This window comes from Oncorhynchus mykiss, chromosome 8 (assembly GCF_057628025.1).
Source record: "Oncorhynchus mykiss isolate SJ-2025 chromosome 8, ASM5762802v1, whole genome shotgun sequence".
In the NCBI taxonomy this organism is placed as follows: Eukaryota; Metazoa; Chordata; class Actinopteri; order Salmoniformes; family Salmonidae; genus Oncorhynchus; species Oncorhynchus mykiss.
The window spans coordinates 89,215,001-89,232,500 of NC_143029.1; the positions used below are offsets into that span (position 1 = coordinate 89,215,001).

The 17,500-nt window shown below is 42.4% G+C and overlaps 1 pseudogene across 1 annotated transcript in view; it reads left to right on the plus strand.

The window, feature by feature from the left end:
- LOC110530822 (receptor-type tyrosine-protein phosphatase mu-like) overlaps positions 1-17,500 on the plus strand; it is a 583,690-nt pseudogene that overhangs the window by 96,060 nt on the left and 470,130 nt on the right. The window contains exon 2 of the transcript XR_016482710.1: positions 14,882-15,004. The product of XR_016482710.1 is annotated as a receptor-type tyrosine-protein phosphatase mu-like (transcript). The remainder of the gene's footprint in view (positions 1-14,881; positions 15,005-17,500) is intronic.

The window sequence follows — 17,500 nt, forward strand, 5'->3', positions numbered from 1 at the left end:
ATACAGGGAGTACCAGATCTCAATATATACAGGGAGTACCAGATCTCAATATATATATACAGGGAGTACCAGATCTCAATGTATATATACAGGGAGTACCAGATCTCAATATATACAGGGAGTACCAGATCTCAATGTATATATACAGGGAGTACCAGATCTCAATATATATATACAGGGAGTACCAGATCTCAATATATACAGGGAGTACCAGATCTCAATATATATATACAGGGAGTACCAGATCTCAATATATACAGGGAGTACCAGATCTCAATATATACAGGGAGTACCAGATCTCAATATATACAGGGAGTACCAGATCTCAATATATACAGGGAGTACCAGATCTCAATATATACAGGGAGTACCAGATCTCAATATATACAGGGAGTACCAGATCTCAATATATACAGGGAGTACCAGATCTCAATATATACAGGGAGTACCAGATCTCAATATATACAGGGAGTACCAGATCTCAATATATACAGGGAGTACCAGATCTCGATACATACAGGGAGTACCAGATCTCGATACATACAGGGAGTACCAGATCTCAATATATACAGGGAGTACCAGATCTCAATATATACAGGGAGTACCAGATCTCAATATATACAGGGAGTACCAGATCTCGATACATACAGGGAGTACCAGATCTCGATACATACAGGGAGTACCAGATCTCGATACATACAGGGAGTACCAGATCTCAATATATACAGGGAGTACCAGATCTCAATATATACAGGGAGTACCAGATCTCAATATATACAGGGAGTACCAGATCTCAATATATACAGGGAGTACCAGATCTCAATATATACAGGGAGTACCAGATCTCAATATATACAGGGAGTACCAGATCTCAATATATACAGGGAGTACCAGATCTCAATATATACAGGGAGTACCAGATCTCAATATATACAGGGAGTACCAGATCTCAATATATACAGGGAGTACCAGATCTCAATATATATATACAGGGAGTACCAGATCTCAATATATATATACAGGGAGTACCAGATCTCAATGTATATATACAGGGAGTACCAGATCTCAATATATACAGGGAGTACCAGATCTCAATATATACAGGGAGTACCAGATCTCAATATATACAGGGAGTACCAGATCTCAATATATACAGGGAGTACCAGATCTCAATATATACAGGGAGTACCAGATCTCGATACATACAGGGAGTACCAGATCTCAATATATACAGGGAGTACCAGATCTCAATATATACAGGGAGTACCAGATCTCAATATATACAGGGAGTACCAGATCTCAATATATACAGGGAGTACCAGATCTCAATATATACACGGAGTCCCAGATATCAATATATACATGGAGTACCAGATCTCAATATATATATACAGGGAGTACCAGATCTCAATATATACAGGGAGTACCAGATCTCAATATATACAGGGAGTACCAGATCTCAATATATATATACAGGGAGTACCAGATCTCAATATATACAGGGAGTACCAGATCTCAATATATACAGGGAGTACCAGATCTCAATATATACAGGGAGTACCAGATCTCAATATATACAGGGAGTACCAGATCTCAATATATATATACAGGGAGTACCAGATCTCAATATATATATACAGGGAGTACCAGATCTCAATATATATATACAGGGAGTACCAGATCTCAATATATACAGGGAGTACCAGATCTCAATATATACAGGGAGTACCAGATCTCAATATATACAGGGAGTACCAGATCTCAATATATACAGGGAGTACCAGATCTCGATTCATACAGGGAGTACCAGATCTCAATATATACAGGGAGTAACAGATCTCAATATATACAGGGAGTACCAGATCTCAATATATACAGGGAGTACCAGATCTCGATACATACAGGGAGTACCAGATCTCAATATATACAGGGAGTACCAGATCTCAATATATACAGGGAGTACCAGATCTCAATATATACAGGGAGTACCAGATCTCAATATATACAGGGAGTACCAGATCTCAATATATACAGGGAGTACCAGATCTCGATACATACAGGGAGTACCAGATCTCGATACATACAGGGAGTACCAGATCTCAATATATACAGGGAGTACCAGATCTCAATATATACAGGGAGTACCAGATCTCAATATATACAGGGAGTACCAGATCTCGATACATACAGGGAGTACCAGATCTCGATACATACAGGGAGTACCAGATCTCGATACATACAGGGAGTACCAGATCTCAATATATACAGGGAGTACCAGATCTCAATATATACAGGGAGTACCAGATCTCAATATATACAGGGAGTACCAGATCTCAATATATACAGGGAGTACCAGATCTCGATATATATATACAGGGAGTACCAGATCTCAATATATACAGGGAGTACCAGATCTCAATATATACAGGGAGTACCAGATCTCAATATATACAGGGAGTACCAGATCTCAATATATACAGGGAGTACCAGATCTCGATTCATACAGGGAGTACCAGATCTCAATATATACAGGGAGTACCAGATCTCAATATATACAGGGAGTACCAGATCTCAATATATACAGGGAGTACCAGATCTCGATACATACAGGGAGTACCAGATCTCAATATATACAGGGAGTACCAGATCTCAATATATACAGGGAGTACCAGATCTCAATATATACAGGGAGTACCAGATCTCAATATATACAGGGAGTACCAGATCTCAATATATACAGGGAGTACCAGATCTCGATACATACAGGGAGTACCAGATCTCGATACATACAGGGAGTACCAGATCTCAATATATACAGGGAGTACCAGATCTCAATATATACAGGGAGTACCAGATCTCAATATATACAGGGAGTACCAGATCTCGATACATACAGGGAGTACCAGATCTCGATACATACAGGGAGTACCAGATCTCGATACATACAGGGAGTACCAGATCTCAATATATACAGGGAGTACCAGATCTCAATATATACAGGGAGTACCAGATCTCAATATATACAGGGAGTACCAGATCTCAATATATACAGGGAGTACCAGATCTCAATATATACAGGGAGTACCAGATCTCAATATATACAGGGAGTACCAGATCTCAATATATACAGGGAGTACCAGATCTCAATATATACAGGGAGTACCAGATCTCAATACATACAGGGAGTACCAGATCTCAATATATACAGGGAGTACCAGATCTCAATATATATATACAGGGAGTACCAGATCTCAATATATATATACAGGGAGTACCAGATCTCAATGTATATATACAGGGAGTACCAGATCTCAATATATACAGGGAGTACCAGATCTCAATATATACAGGGAGTACCAGATCTCAATATATACAGGGAGTACCAGATCTCAATATATACAGGGAGTACCAGATCTCAATATATACAGGGAGTACCAGATCTCGATACATACAGGGAGTACCAGATCTCAATATATACAGGGAGTACCAGATCTCAATATATACAGGGAGTACCAGATCTCAATATATACAGGGAGTACCAGATCTCAATATATACAGGGAGTACCAGATCTCAATATATACAGGGAGTACCAGATCTCAATATATACAGGGAGTACCAGATCTCAATATATATATACAGGGAGTACCAGATCTCAATATATACAGGGAGTACCAGATCTCAATATATACAGGGAGTACCAGATCTCAATATATATATACAGGGAGTACCAGATCTCAATATATACAGGGAGTACCAGATCTCAATATATACAGGGAGTACCAGATCTCAATATATACAGGGAGTACCAGATCTCAATATATACAGGGAGTACCAGATCTCAATATATATATACAGGGAGTACCAGATCTCAATATATATATACAGGGAGTACCAGATCTCAATATATATATACAGGGAGTACCAGATCTCAATATATACAGGGAGTACCAGATCTCAATATATACAGGGAGTACCAGATCTCAATATATACAGGGAGTACCAGATCTCAATATATACAGGGAGTACCAGATCTCGATTCATACAGGGAGTACCAGATCTCAATATATACAGGGAGTAACAGATCTCAATATATACAGGGAGTACCAGATCTCAATATATACAGGGAGTACCAGATCTCGATACATACAGGGAGTACCAGATCTCAATATATACAGGGAGTACCAGATCTCAATATATACAGGGTGTACCAGATCTCAATATATACAGGGAGTACCAGATCTCAATATATACAGGGAGTACCAGATCTCAATATATACAGGGAGTACCAGATCTCGATACATACAGGGAGTACCAGATCTCGATACATACAGGGAGTACCAGATCTCAATATATACAGGGAGTACCAGATCTCAATATATACAGGGAGTACCAGATCTCAATATATACAGGGAGTACCAGATCTCGATACATACAGGGAGTACCAGATCTCGATACATACAGGGAGTACCAGATCTCGATACATACAGGGAGTACCAGATCTCAATATATACAGGGAGTACCAGATCTCAATATATACAGGGAGTACCAGATCTCAATATATACAGGGAGTACCAGATCTCAATATATACAGGGAGTACCAGATCTCGATATATATATACAGGGAGTACCAGATCTCAATATATACAGGGAGTACCAGATCTCAATATATACAGCGAGTACCAGATCTCAATATATACAGGGAGTACCAGATCTCAATATATACAGGGAGTACCAGATCTCGATACATACAGGGAGTACCAGATCTCAATATATACAGGGAGTACCAGATCTCGATACATACAGGGAGTACCAGATCTCAATATATACAGGGAGTACCAGATCTCAATATATACAGGGAGTACCAGATCTCAATATATACAGGGAGTACCAGATCTCAATATATACAGGGAGTACCAGATCTCAATATATATATACAGGGAGTACCAGATCTCGATATATACATACAGGGAGTACCAGATCTCGATACATACAGGGAGTACCAGATCTCAATATATACAGGGAGTACCAGATCTCAATATATACAGGGAGTACCAGATCTCAATATATACAGGGGGTACCAGATCTCAATATATATATACAGGGAGTACCAGATCTCGATATATATATACAGGGAGTACCAGATCTCGATATATATATACAGGGAGTACCAGATCTCGATATATATATACAGGGAGTACCAGATCTCGATATATATATACAGGGAGTACCAGATCTCAATATATATATACAGGGAGTACCAGATCTCGATATATATATACAGGGAGTACCAGATCTCGATATATATATACAGGGAGTACCAGATCTCGATATATGTCCGTTAAAGTTCATACAGTGCCTTGCGAAAGTATTCGGCCCCCTTGAACTTTGCGACCTTTTGCCACATTTCAGGCTTCAAACATAAAGATATAAAACTGTATTTTTTTTGTGAAGAATCAACAACAAGTGGGACACAATCATGAAGTGGAACGACATTTATTGGACATTTCAAACTTTTTTAACAAATGAAAAACTGAAAAATTGGGCGTGCAAAATTATTATTATTATATATGTACTCTTGTTTGTATATTTCTGTTTTTTGTATTTGTTGTTTTCATAGTAGCTGAGTCTAGTGTGTTGCTATGTGTTGTTTTATACACAGGATGTCGTTTTAATAAGTAGTAACCATTCCAATACTGAGTACTGTAGTACCACCGGCTGAGGCATCTGAACAGCATTCATATATTGTAGCATACACAGCCTGACAAGTTAGAACCAAGGCGAATACACTCAGTCTGCCACTAGACTTCCTCTCCTATTGTGATCCTCAACCTTTTTTGTACCAATATAATGATATATTGTCTAGATGTCCACCCCGTCAGAACCGGGCCACGGTTAGAAGTACATTCATTATTAGCTTGTGGCCTTATGAAGCATCTCTCCATTTGAATTATCTAACGCTGCTCTGGTTAGGGTCTCATTATAATACTGTGCTGTAAATGTCACCGTGGAGATGAATGATAAAACAAAGAGCAGGGTTCACACACACACACACACAAATACACACACACACACACATACACACACACACACACACACACACACACACACACACACACACACACACACACACACACACACACACACATACACACACACACACACACAAATACACACACACACACACATACACACACACACACACACACACACACACACACACACACACACACACACACACACACACACACACAGACACACAGACACACACATACATAAAGACCTGTGTTCATGTTATGATGCTTGGAGGAGATGAGAGATGTGGTCTGGCCTAAAAAGACAGTGGTTTTATCCAATTTATGTTTTTAATGAAAAGACAGTGGTTTTATCCAACATATGTGTTTGGGTGTGTGTGTGTGTTTGGGTGTGTGTGTGTGTGTGTGTGTGTGTGTGTGTGTGTGTTTGGGTGTGTGTGTGTGTTTGAGTATGTGTGTGTTTGGGTGTGTGTTTGGGTGTGTGTGTGTGTTGTATCGCCTTATAGGTGGGAGGAGCCTTTTACATTGTGTTGAATGGCCTTATAGGTGGGAGGAGCCTTTTACATTGTGTTGAATGGCCTTATAGGTGGGAGGAGCCAAGCCTTTACCTTGTTTTGAATTGGTGGGAGGAGCCTTTTACATTGTGTTGAATGGCCTTATAGGTGGGAGGAGCCAAGCCTTTACCTTGTTTTGAATTGGTGGGAGGAGCCTTTTACATTGTGTTGAATGGCCTTATAGGTGGGAGGAGCCTTTTACATTGTGTTGAATGGCCTTATAGGTGGGAGGAGCCTTTTACATTGTGTTGAATGGCCTTATAGGTGGGAGGAGCCAAGCCTTTACCTTGTTTTGAATTGGTGGGAGGAGCCTTTTACATTGTGTTGAATGGCCTTATAGGTGGGAGGAGCCAAGCCTTTACCTTGTTTTGAATTGGTGGGTGGAGCCTTTTACATTGTGTTGAATGGCCTTATAGGTGGGAGGAGCCAAGCCTTTACCTTGTTTTGAATTGGTGGGAGGAGCCTTTTACATTGTGTTGAATGGCCTTATAGGTGGGGGGAGCCAAGCCTTTACCTTGTTTTGAATTGGTGGGAGGAGCCTTTTACATTGTGTTGAATGGCCTTATAGGTGGGAGGAGCCAAGCCTTTACCTTGTTTTGAATTGGTGGGAGGAGCCTTTTACATTGTGTTGAATGGCCTTATAGGTGGGAGGAGCCAAGCCTTTACCTTGTTTTGAATTGGTGGGAGGAGCCTTTTACATTGTGTTGAATGGCCTTATAGGTGGGAGGAGCCTTTTACATTGTGTTGAATGGCCTTATAGGTGGGAGGAGCCAAGCCTTTACCTTGTTTTGAATTGGTGGGAGGAGCCTTTTACATTGTGTTGAATGGCCTTATAGGTGGGAGGAGCCAAGCCTTTACCTTGTTTTGAATTGGTGGGAGGAGCCTTTTACATTGTGTTGAATGGCCTTATAGGTGGGAGGAGCCAAGCCTTTACCTTGTTTTGAATTGGTGGGAGGAGCCTTTTACATTGTGTTGAATGGCCTTATAGGTGGGAGGAGCCTTTTACATTGTGTTGAATGGCCTTACAGGTGGGAGGAGCCTTTTACATTGTGTTGAATGGCCTTATAGGTGGGAGGAGCCTTTTACATTGTGTTGAATGGCCTTACAGGTGGGAGGAGCCTTTTACATTGTGTTGAATGGCCTTATAGGTGGGAGGAGCCTTTTACATTGTGTTGAATGGCCTTATAGGTGGGAGGAGCCTTTTACATTGTGTTGAATGGCCTTATAGGTGGGAGGAGCCTTTTACATTGTGTTGAATGGCCTTACAGGTGGGAGGAGCCTTTTACATTGTGTTGAATGGCCTTACAGGTGGGAGGAGCCTTTTACATTGTGTTGAATGGCCTTATAGGTGGGAGGAGCCAAGCCTTTACCTTGTTTTGAATTGAAGGGAGGAGCCTTTTACATTGTGTTGAATGGCCTTATAGGTGGGAGGAGCCAAGCCTTTACCTTGTTTTGAATTGGTGGGAGGAGCCTTTTACATTGTGTTGAATGGCCTTATAGGTGGGAGGAGCCAAGCCTTTACCTTGTTTTGAATTGGTGGGAGGAGCCTTTTACATTGTGTTGAATGGCCTTATAGGTGGGAGGAGCCAAGCCTTTACCTTGTTTTGAATTGGTGGGAGGAGCCTTTTACATTGTGTTGAATGGCCTTATAGGTGGGAGGAGCCTTTTACATTGTGTTGAATGGCCTTATAGGTGGGAGGAGCCTTTTACATTGTGTTGAATGGCCTTATAGGTGGGAGGAGCCTTTTACATTGTGTTGATTGGCCTTATAGGTGGGAGGAGCCTTTTACATTGTGTTGAATGGCCTTATAGGTGGGAGGAGCCTTTTACATTGTGTTGAAAGGCCTTATAGGTGGGAGGAGCCTTTAACATTGTGTTGAATGGCCTTATAGGTGGGAGGAGCCTTTTACATTGTGTTGAATGGCCTTATAGGTGGGAGGAGCCTTTAACATTGTGTTGAATGGCCTTATAGGTGGGAGGAGCCTTTTACATTGTGTTGAATGGCCTTATAGGTGGGAGGAGCCTTTTACATTGTGTTGAATGGCCTTTTAGGTGGGAGGAGCCTTTTACATTGTGTTGAATGGCCTTATAAGTGGGAGGAGCCTTTTACATTGTGTTGAATGGCCTTATAGGTGGGAGGAGCATTTTACATTGTGTTGAATGGCCTTATAGGTGGGAGGAGCCTTTTACATTGTGTTGAATGGCCTTATAGGTGGGAGGAGCCTTTTACATTGTGTTGAATGGCCTTATAGGTGGGAGGAGCCTTTTACATTGTGTTGAATGGCCTTATAGGTGGGAGGAGCCTTTTACATTGTGTTGAATGGCCTTATAGGTGGGAGGAGCCTTTTACATTGTGTTGAATGGCCTTACAGGTGGGAGGAGCCTTTTACATTGTGTTGAATGGCCTTACAGGTGGGAGGAGCCTTTTACATTGTGTTGAATGGCCTTATAGGTGGGAGGAGCCTTTTACATTGTGTTGAATGGCCTTATAGGTGTTGCTTTATAAAATGCTACTGTGTTATTTTAAATAATTGTTTGTATTCTAATGTCACTTCATTAAGACCTTCATAAACACAACCAAATGCTTGTTTTTACAATAGTACATATGAAATGTATTAATCACACATTGTTATAATGTTTCAGTTTAAACGACTGCTCGTTAGCTCGAAGGGAGGTCCCTCGGCAGTTCTACTTTTAAAAGTAGTGCACTAAATAGGGAATAGGGTGCCATTTCAGACTCATTGATTTATTCAACTGCACCATCTGACGGGCCGCCCCCAGGTGGTAAGGGGCCGCCCCCAGGTGGCAAGGGTAAACAACACATCCGCCAAGCTGATCCTCAACACGGGGGCCCCTCAAGGGTGCGTGCTTAGTCCCCTCCTATACTCCCTGTTCACTCATGACTGCACGGCCAGGTACGACTCCCAACACCATCATTAAGTTTGCCGATCACCAACAACTACGAGACAGTCTACAGGGAGGAATTAAGGAACCTGACCGTGTGGTGCCAGAATAACAACCTATCCCTCAACGTGATCAAGACGAAGGAGATGATTGTGGACTACAGGAAAAGGAGGACTGAGCACGCCCCCATTCTCATCGACGGGGCTGTAGTGGAGCAGGTTGAGAGCTTCAAGTTCCTTGGTGTCCACATTACCAACAAATTAACATGGTCCAAGCACACCAAGACAGTCGTGAAGAAGGCACGACAACATCTATTCCCCCTCAGGAAACTAGAAAGATTTGTCATGGGTCCTCAAAAGGTTCTACAGCTGCACCATCGAGAGCATCCTGACCGGTTGCATCACTGCCTGTTATGGCAACTGCTCGGCCTCCGGCCGCAAGGCACTACAGGGGGTAGTGCGTACGGCACAGTATATTACCAGGGCCGAGCTTCCTGCCATCCAGGACCTCTACACCAGGCGGGGTCAGAGGAAGGCCCTAAAGATTGTCAAAAATTCCAGCCACCCTAGTCATAGACTGTTCTCTGAGCTACCGCACGGCAAGCAATACCAGAGCGCCAAGTCTAGGTCCAAGAGGCTTCTAAACAGCTTCTACCCCCAAGCCATAAGACTCCTGAACATCTAATCAAATGACTACCCAAACTATTTGCATTGCCCCCCCCTCTTCTACGCTGCTGCTACTCTCTGTTTATTATCTATGCATAGTCACTTTAATAACTCTACCTACATGTGCATATTACCTCAATTACCTCGACTAACCGATGCCCCCACACGTTGACTCTGTACTGGTACCCCCTGTATATAGCCTCCACATTGACTCTGTACCGTAACACCCTGCATATAGCCTCCACATAGTTAGTGTTGAGATTCAGTCTATGGGATGTTGCTGTTCTGCTTTTCACCTGTCTTTAGTTTCACACACACACACACACACACACACACACACACACACACACACACACACACACACACAGTACGGAACCATATACTCTCTCTCACAACCCACTGTAATCCATTCTACTGCCTTGACTCTGAAGATGACGGAGAGGAACCATTATGACCTGCATGGTGTGTGTGTGTGTTTTTGTTTGTGTGTGTGTGTGTGTGTGTGTGTGTGTGTGTCTGTATGTGTGTGTCTGTATGTGTGTGTGTGTGTATTCAACACAATGTAAAGTCTCCTCCCACCTATTCAACACAATGTAACGTCTCCTCCCACCTATTCAACATAATGTAAAGTCTCCTCCCACCTATTCAACACGATGTAAAGTCTCCTCCCACCTATTCAACACGATGTAAAGTCTCCTCCCACCTATTCAACACGATGTAAAGTCTCCTCCCACCTTTTCAAAACAATATAAAGGCTCCTCCTACCTATTCAACATAATGTAAAGTCTCCTCCCACCTATTCAACACGATGTAAAGTCTCCTCCCACCTATTCAACACAATGTAAAGTCTCCTCCCACCTTTTCAAAACAATATAAAGGCTCCTCCTACCTATTCAACACAATGTAAAGTCTCCTCCTACCTATTCAACACAATGTAAAGTCTCCTCCCACCTATTCAACACGATGTAAAGTCTCCTCCCACCTTTTCAAAACAATATAAAGGCTCCTCCTACCTATTCAACACAATGTAAAGTCTCCTCCCACCTATTCAACACAATGTAAAGTCTCCTCCCACCTATTCAACATAATGTAAAGTCTCCTCCCACCTATTCAACACGATGTAAAGTCTCCTCCCACCTATTCAACACGATGTAAAGTCTCCTCCCACCTATTCAACACAATGTAAAGTCTCCTCCCACCTATTCAACACGATGTAAAGTCTCCTCCCACCTATTCAACACGATGTCAAGTCTCCTCCCACCTATTCAACACAATGTAAAGTCTCCTCCCACCTATTCAACACGATGTAAAGTCTCCTCCCACCTATTCAACACAATATAAAGGCTCCTCCCTCCTGTAAGGCCATACAACACAATATAAAGGCTCCTCCCTCCTGTAAGGCCATACAACACAATATAAAGGCTCCTCCCTCCTGTAAGGCCATACAACACAATATAAAGGCCCCTCCCTCCTGTAAGGCCATACAACACAATTACGGTATTAAGTAACTTTAGAATGCAAAAAAATTTGTTCAAATAACACAATAGCATTTTAAGTAGTTTATGTTACTGTATAATGCTATATGTAAAAATAAAAAATAAACCCCCTTCTGCATTTGAAGAGTTCAAAACATTGTATTCATGGTGTGTTCAACTCATTTTATTAATGGAGTGCCTTTACTCCAACTATGAAACAGACAGCACTTGTGTTGGAACAGCTTCTATTATAATGACAAAATAAAATAAAGACCCCAACCACCAAGATCCTCAACCACCAAGATCCTTAACCACCAAGACCCCAACCACCGAGACCCCATCCACCAAGATCCTCAACCACCAAGACCCCAACCACCAAGACCCCAACCACCAATATTCTCAACCACCAAGACCCCAACCACCAAGACCCCAACCACCAAGATTCTCAACCACCAAGACCCTCAACCACCAAGACCCCAACCACCAAGACCCCAACCACCAAGATCCTCAACCACCAAGACCCCAACCACCAAGATCTTCAACCACCAAGACCCCAAACACCAAGATCCTCAACCACCAAGACCCCAACCACCAAGACACACTGTCAGCAAGACAGTTATTGTCTGGCTGACAAGGTCTGCGTCTTCACACAATGGCACGAGTTGGATTTCATTTAGCTGTTATTCCTTGTCCTAACAGTCGACACATCACTTGCTCGCATCACTTCCCACAAACAAGTCGCTTGCAGGTGTCACAGGTGTCTTGGGGTTCTGTTCTTTGGGCATCTGGCCACCTGGAACTGTCTCCTCCCTGGGAACTGTGTGCAATTTAGCTCCCGCAGCAGCAGCTGGCGTGGAATCTTTTCTGCTGCCTTGGTCCTTATACGTCTGTCATGTAGCCTGTTGTGCTAGACTCATGACGAAGTATCTCCTAGGCATGGTGTCGTTCATGCACTGCTTGAACAACACATTGTGCGTTGATAGCAGGGAGCTCAGCTCCAAAAAGTAAGTCCCGCAGGCTCTAGTTTTATCTTATCTTGATTATTGTCCAGTCATGTGGTCACGAGTTGCAAAGAAGGACCTAGTTATTAAGCTGCATCTGGCCCCAGAACAGAGCGACACGTCTTGCTCTTCATTGTAGTCAGAGGGCTGATGTATATACTATGCATGCTCTCTTGGCTAAGAGTTGAGGAGAGATTGCCTGCGCCTCTCCCCTATTTGACCACTTTTTGTTTTTTATAAGAAACATAAATGTATTTGTTGTTTGCATAGTCAACTTACACACAGCACTGACACACACACACTCTCGCCCCACCTGACATGTCACCAGGGGTCTTTTCACAGTCCCCAAATCCAGAACAAATTCAAGAAAGCGTACAGTATATTACAGGGAACTAGGTTCCATCTCATATTGCACAAATGAACAGCTAACCTGGTTTCAGAAAACAGATGAAGCAACACCTCACGGCACAACGCCTCTCCTCTATTTGACCCAGATAGTTTGTGTGTGTATTGGTATTGATATGAAGGCTACGTGTGCCTTTTTAAATATATATTTTTTCATTCAATGTAGTTTTGTCCTTGGGCTGTTCTTGCCTATTAATATGTTTCATGTTTTGTGACACCAGGAAGAGTCGCTGCTACGTTTTTCAATTAAAAACTTAACAAAAAAGATAACACATAGCAAGCATGTTGTAGAACACAGGAACAGACCAACGACGGGAGCCTCCTCACAGCCGTCTGATCCATTGTCTGCTTCCCCTCTCTCTCCACAGCTCACCCATTCTCCCCATGTATACCCATCATTACTGTACTTCATTTATTTCATCTGTTGTTAAATGTGTGAAATTAGTTTCAGTCTAGTTTCCAGGCAATTATCAGGTTGAAAAACTGGGCATGGCACCTTCAACTATTGGAAGAAGGAGGCCCTATAGATGTAGCATCTTAATTTGATCACCCTGTTGCAGGACATTTTTTAAAGTGTAGTCTAATTTAGGTTTAAAAAGGCTTCTGAAGTTTGTAATTTCCACTTTGAAATGCCAGACTTAATTTTTACCTTACGAAAAATGTATAAACCCCTACAAAAATGGTCCATTAATTATAATCCACATAATAATTCACATTTCCTGTTGCTGCAGGATTAATTTTCCTGCTGTAGAAAACTGGCTCAAATTAAGATCCTACATCTGTACTATCAGGAGAAGGAGGGGCAAGACTGTCCCCCTAAAAGTGGTTTATAACTCCAATTGTGTTTGTGAATGTGATTCTAACAATGCCAGTGTGTTATATAGACTGATTTAGTGAAAGTCAAGGATGGAGGGGGGCATAACTTTGAAATGGCAGAGTTATAAATCAGTTAAATTGATGAGCAGTCCAAATGACTGCCTCAGCGGTTGTAGTGTTGACCAGGGCCACAGGGAATAGGGTACCGTATAGCCTACGCCTGACACACACACACACACACACAGGGAATAGGGTACTGTATAGCCTACGCCTGACACACACACACACACACACACACACACACACACACACACACACACACACACACACACACACACACACAGGGAATAGGGTGAAATTGGGCTGCCGTGTTGGCTAATGACGCTAATGTGTGTTGTGCCTCGACGGCTGCAGTAATTCTTTACTTTGTCTCACTTTAAACCCATCTCACCATCTCATCATCTCATCATCTCACCACCTCATCATCTCACCATCTCACCATCTCATCATCTCAGCATCTCATCATCTCACCACCTCATCATCTCACCATCTCACCATCTCATCACCTCATCATCTCATCATCTCACCATCTCACCATCTCATCATGTCATCATCTCATCATCTCACCATCTCATCATCTCATCATCTCATCATCTCACCATCTCACCATCTCATCATCTCACCATCTCAGCATCTCACCATCTCATCATCTCACCATCTCATCATCTCAGCATCTCACCATCTCATCATCTCACCATCTCATCATCTCACCATCTCATCATCTCACCATCTCATCATCTCACCATCTCATCATCTCACCCTCTCACCATCTCACCATCTTAGCATCGGCGGCCATATTGCATTATGAATATCGATGCTTATGTTTTTTTGGAGGGGGGGGGAATAAAAAGAGTTAAAGCTGAGGAGAAGAATGTTATGAATGTAGAGTATGTGTTCATTCACTACCGGTGTGGAGTTAGAAGGAACAATATTAATTGTGAATGATTCTCTTCTGTCTTTTGTAACAGGTGATTGTGACTTTGACAAGCCGTTCGCAGCCTGCGGGTACAGCCAGGGGAGAGAGGACGATCTAGATTGGGAACAGGCCAACACCAGAGTGAAGCCCACAGCAGACCCCTGGATGCCAACAGGTAAGCCTGGTCATACTACCTACCGTACAGTAAAAACACATTGTTTGTTTATATGCTCAAAGGTAAGACAATTAGCTGACACTGATGGAAATGAGGGTTGTTGACAAACACAAAACCCAATCCAAAACCCAATCCAAAACCCAACCCAAAACCCAATCCAAAACCCAATCCAAAACCCAACCCAAAACCCAATCCAAAACCCAACCCAAAACCCAACCCAAAACCCAACCCAAAACCCAACCCAAAACCCAATCCAAAACCCAATCCAAAACCCAACCCAAAACCCAACCCAAAACCCAACCCAAAACCCAACCCAAAACCCAATCCAAAACCCAATCCAAAACACACAAAAAAACCTCCATCGGACTAATAGGATGTTCCACAATATATCATGAATCTCAAACAAATGTTTTGGACCAACAAGAAAGGACCATATACACACCAGCTGTCACCATGGCTACACATTCAGACTAGTGGGGTAGGAAGTGGAAATGTTGTCACCATGGCTACACATTCAGACTAGTGGGGTAGGAAGTGGAAATGCTGTCACCATGGTTACACATTCAGACTAGTGGGGTAGGAAGTGGAAATGCTGACACCATGGTTACACATTCAGACAGACTAGTGGGGTAGGAAGTGGAAATGCTGTCACCATTGTTACACATTCAGACAAGTGGGGTAGGAAGTGGAAATGCTGTCACCATGGCTACACATTCAGACTAGTGGGGTAGGAAGTGGGAATGCTGTCACCATGGTTACACATTCAGATACCCATATACCAGATACCCATATACCACAAATACCCGATATACCTCAAACACCCCATATACCTCAAATACCCCATATACCACAAACACCCCATATACCTCAGATACCCCATATACCTCAGATACCCATATACCACAAACACCCCATATACCTCAGATACCCCATATACCACAAATACCCCATATACCTCAGATACCCCATATACCTCAGATACCCCATATACCTCAAATACCCCATATACCTCAGATACCCCATATACCTCAGATACCCCATATACCTCAGATACCCCATATACCTCAGATACCCCATATACCTCAGATACCCCATATACCACAAATACCCCATATACCTCAGATACCCATATACCACAAATACCCCATATACCTCAGATACCCCATATACCTCAGATACCCCATATACCTCAGATACCCCATATACCTCAGATACCCCATATACCTCAGATACCCCATATACCTCAGATACCCCATATACCTCAGATACCCCATATACCTCAGATACCCCATATACCACAGATACCCCATATACCACAAAGAAAGAAACAATGTATGTCATTTTACTTATAATGTATATATTATGATAAAGGAACATTATATGTATATTTTTAGTTTTTGTTTAAATCAAATTAAATGTATCCTTTATTTAACTATTAAGAGCAAATTCTCATTTACAATGACGGCTTACTCCAGCCAAAGCCGAACGACGCTGGGTCAATTGTGCGCCGCTCTATGGGACTCCCAATCAATCCATATTGGCCTCCCAATCAATCCATATTGGTCTCCCAATCAATCCCTATTGGACTCCCAATCAATCCCTATTGGACTCCCAATCAATCCATATTGGACTCCCAATCAATCCATATTGGACTCCCAATCAATCCATGTTGGACTCCCAATCAATCCATATTGGACTCCCAATCAATCCCTATTGGACTCCCAATCAATCCCTATTGGACTCCCAATCAATCCATATTGGACTCCCAATCAATCCCTATTGGACTCCCAATCAATCCCTATTGGACTCCCAATCAATCCATATTGGACTCCCAATCAATCCATATTGGACTCCCAATCAATCCCTATTGGACTCCCAATCAATCCATATTGGACTCCCAATCAATCCATATTGGACTCCCAATGTGATACAGCCTGGACAATATATAGTTTATGACAAAAGTTCCGCTCCATCAAATCAACACAATTAAAGAGGTAATCTATACCCATAACAATAGAATAATATAACTCACCTTTGACTAATATGCACATTGAAAGACAGCGATATTGGACATTGTTTTGATGATGTGGGAGGACAATGACGTGGGAGGACAATGATGTGGGAGGACATTGATGTGGGAGGACAATGATGTGGGAGGACATTGATGTGGGAGGACAATGATGTGGGAGGACAATGATGTGGGAGGACAATGGTGTGGGAGGACAATGATGTGGGAGGACAATGATGTGGGAGGACAATGATGTGGGAGGACAATGATGTGGGAGGACAATGATGTGGGAGGACAATGGTGTGGGAGGACAATGGTGTGGGAGGACAATGGTGTGGGCGGAGCTGGCAGTGAATTGGATCTAAAAAAAAAATTGAATCTACTTTAATGAATCAATAATTTATTTCCTCTGATTCCATTGGATACCATCTTTCCCTGTCGTTTGCTTGCATTCTGCGTCTGCCTCAACGATCTGTCTCTTTAATGCT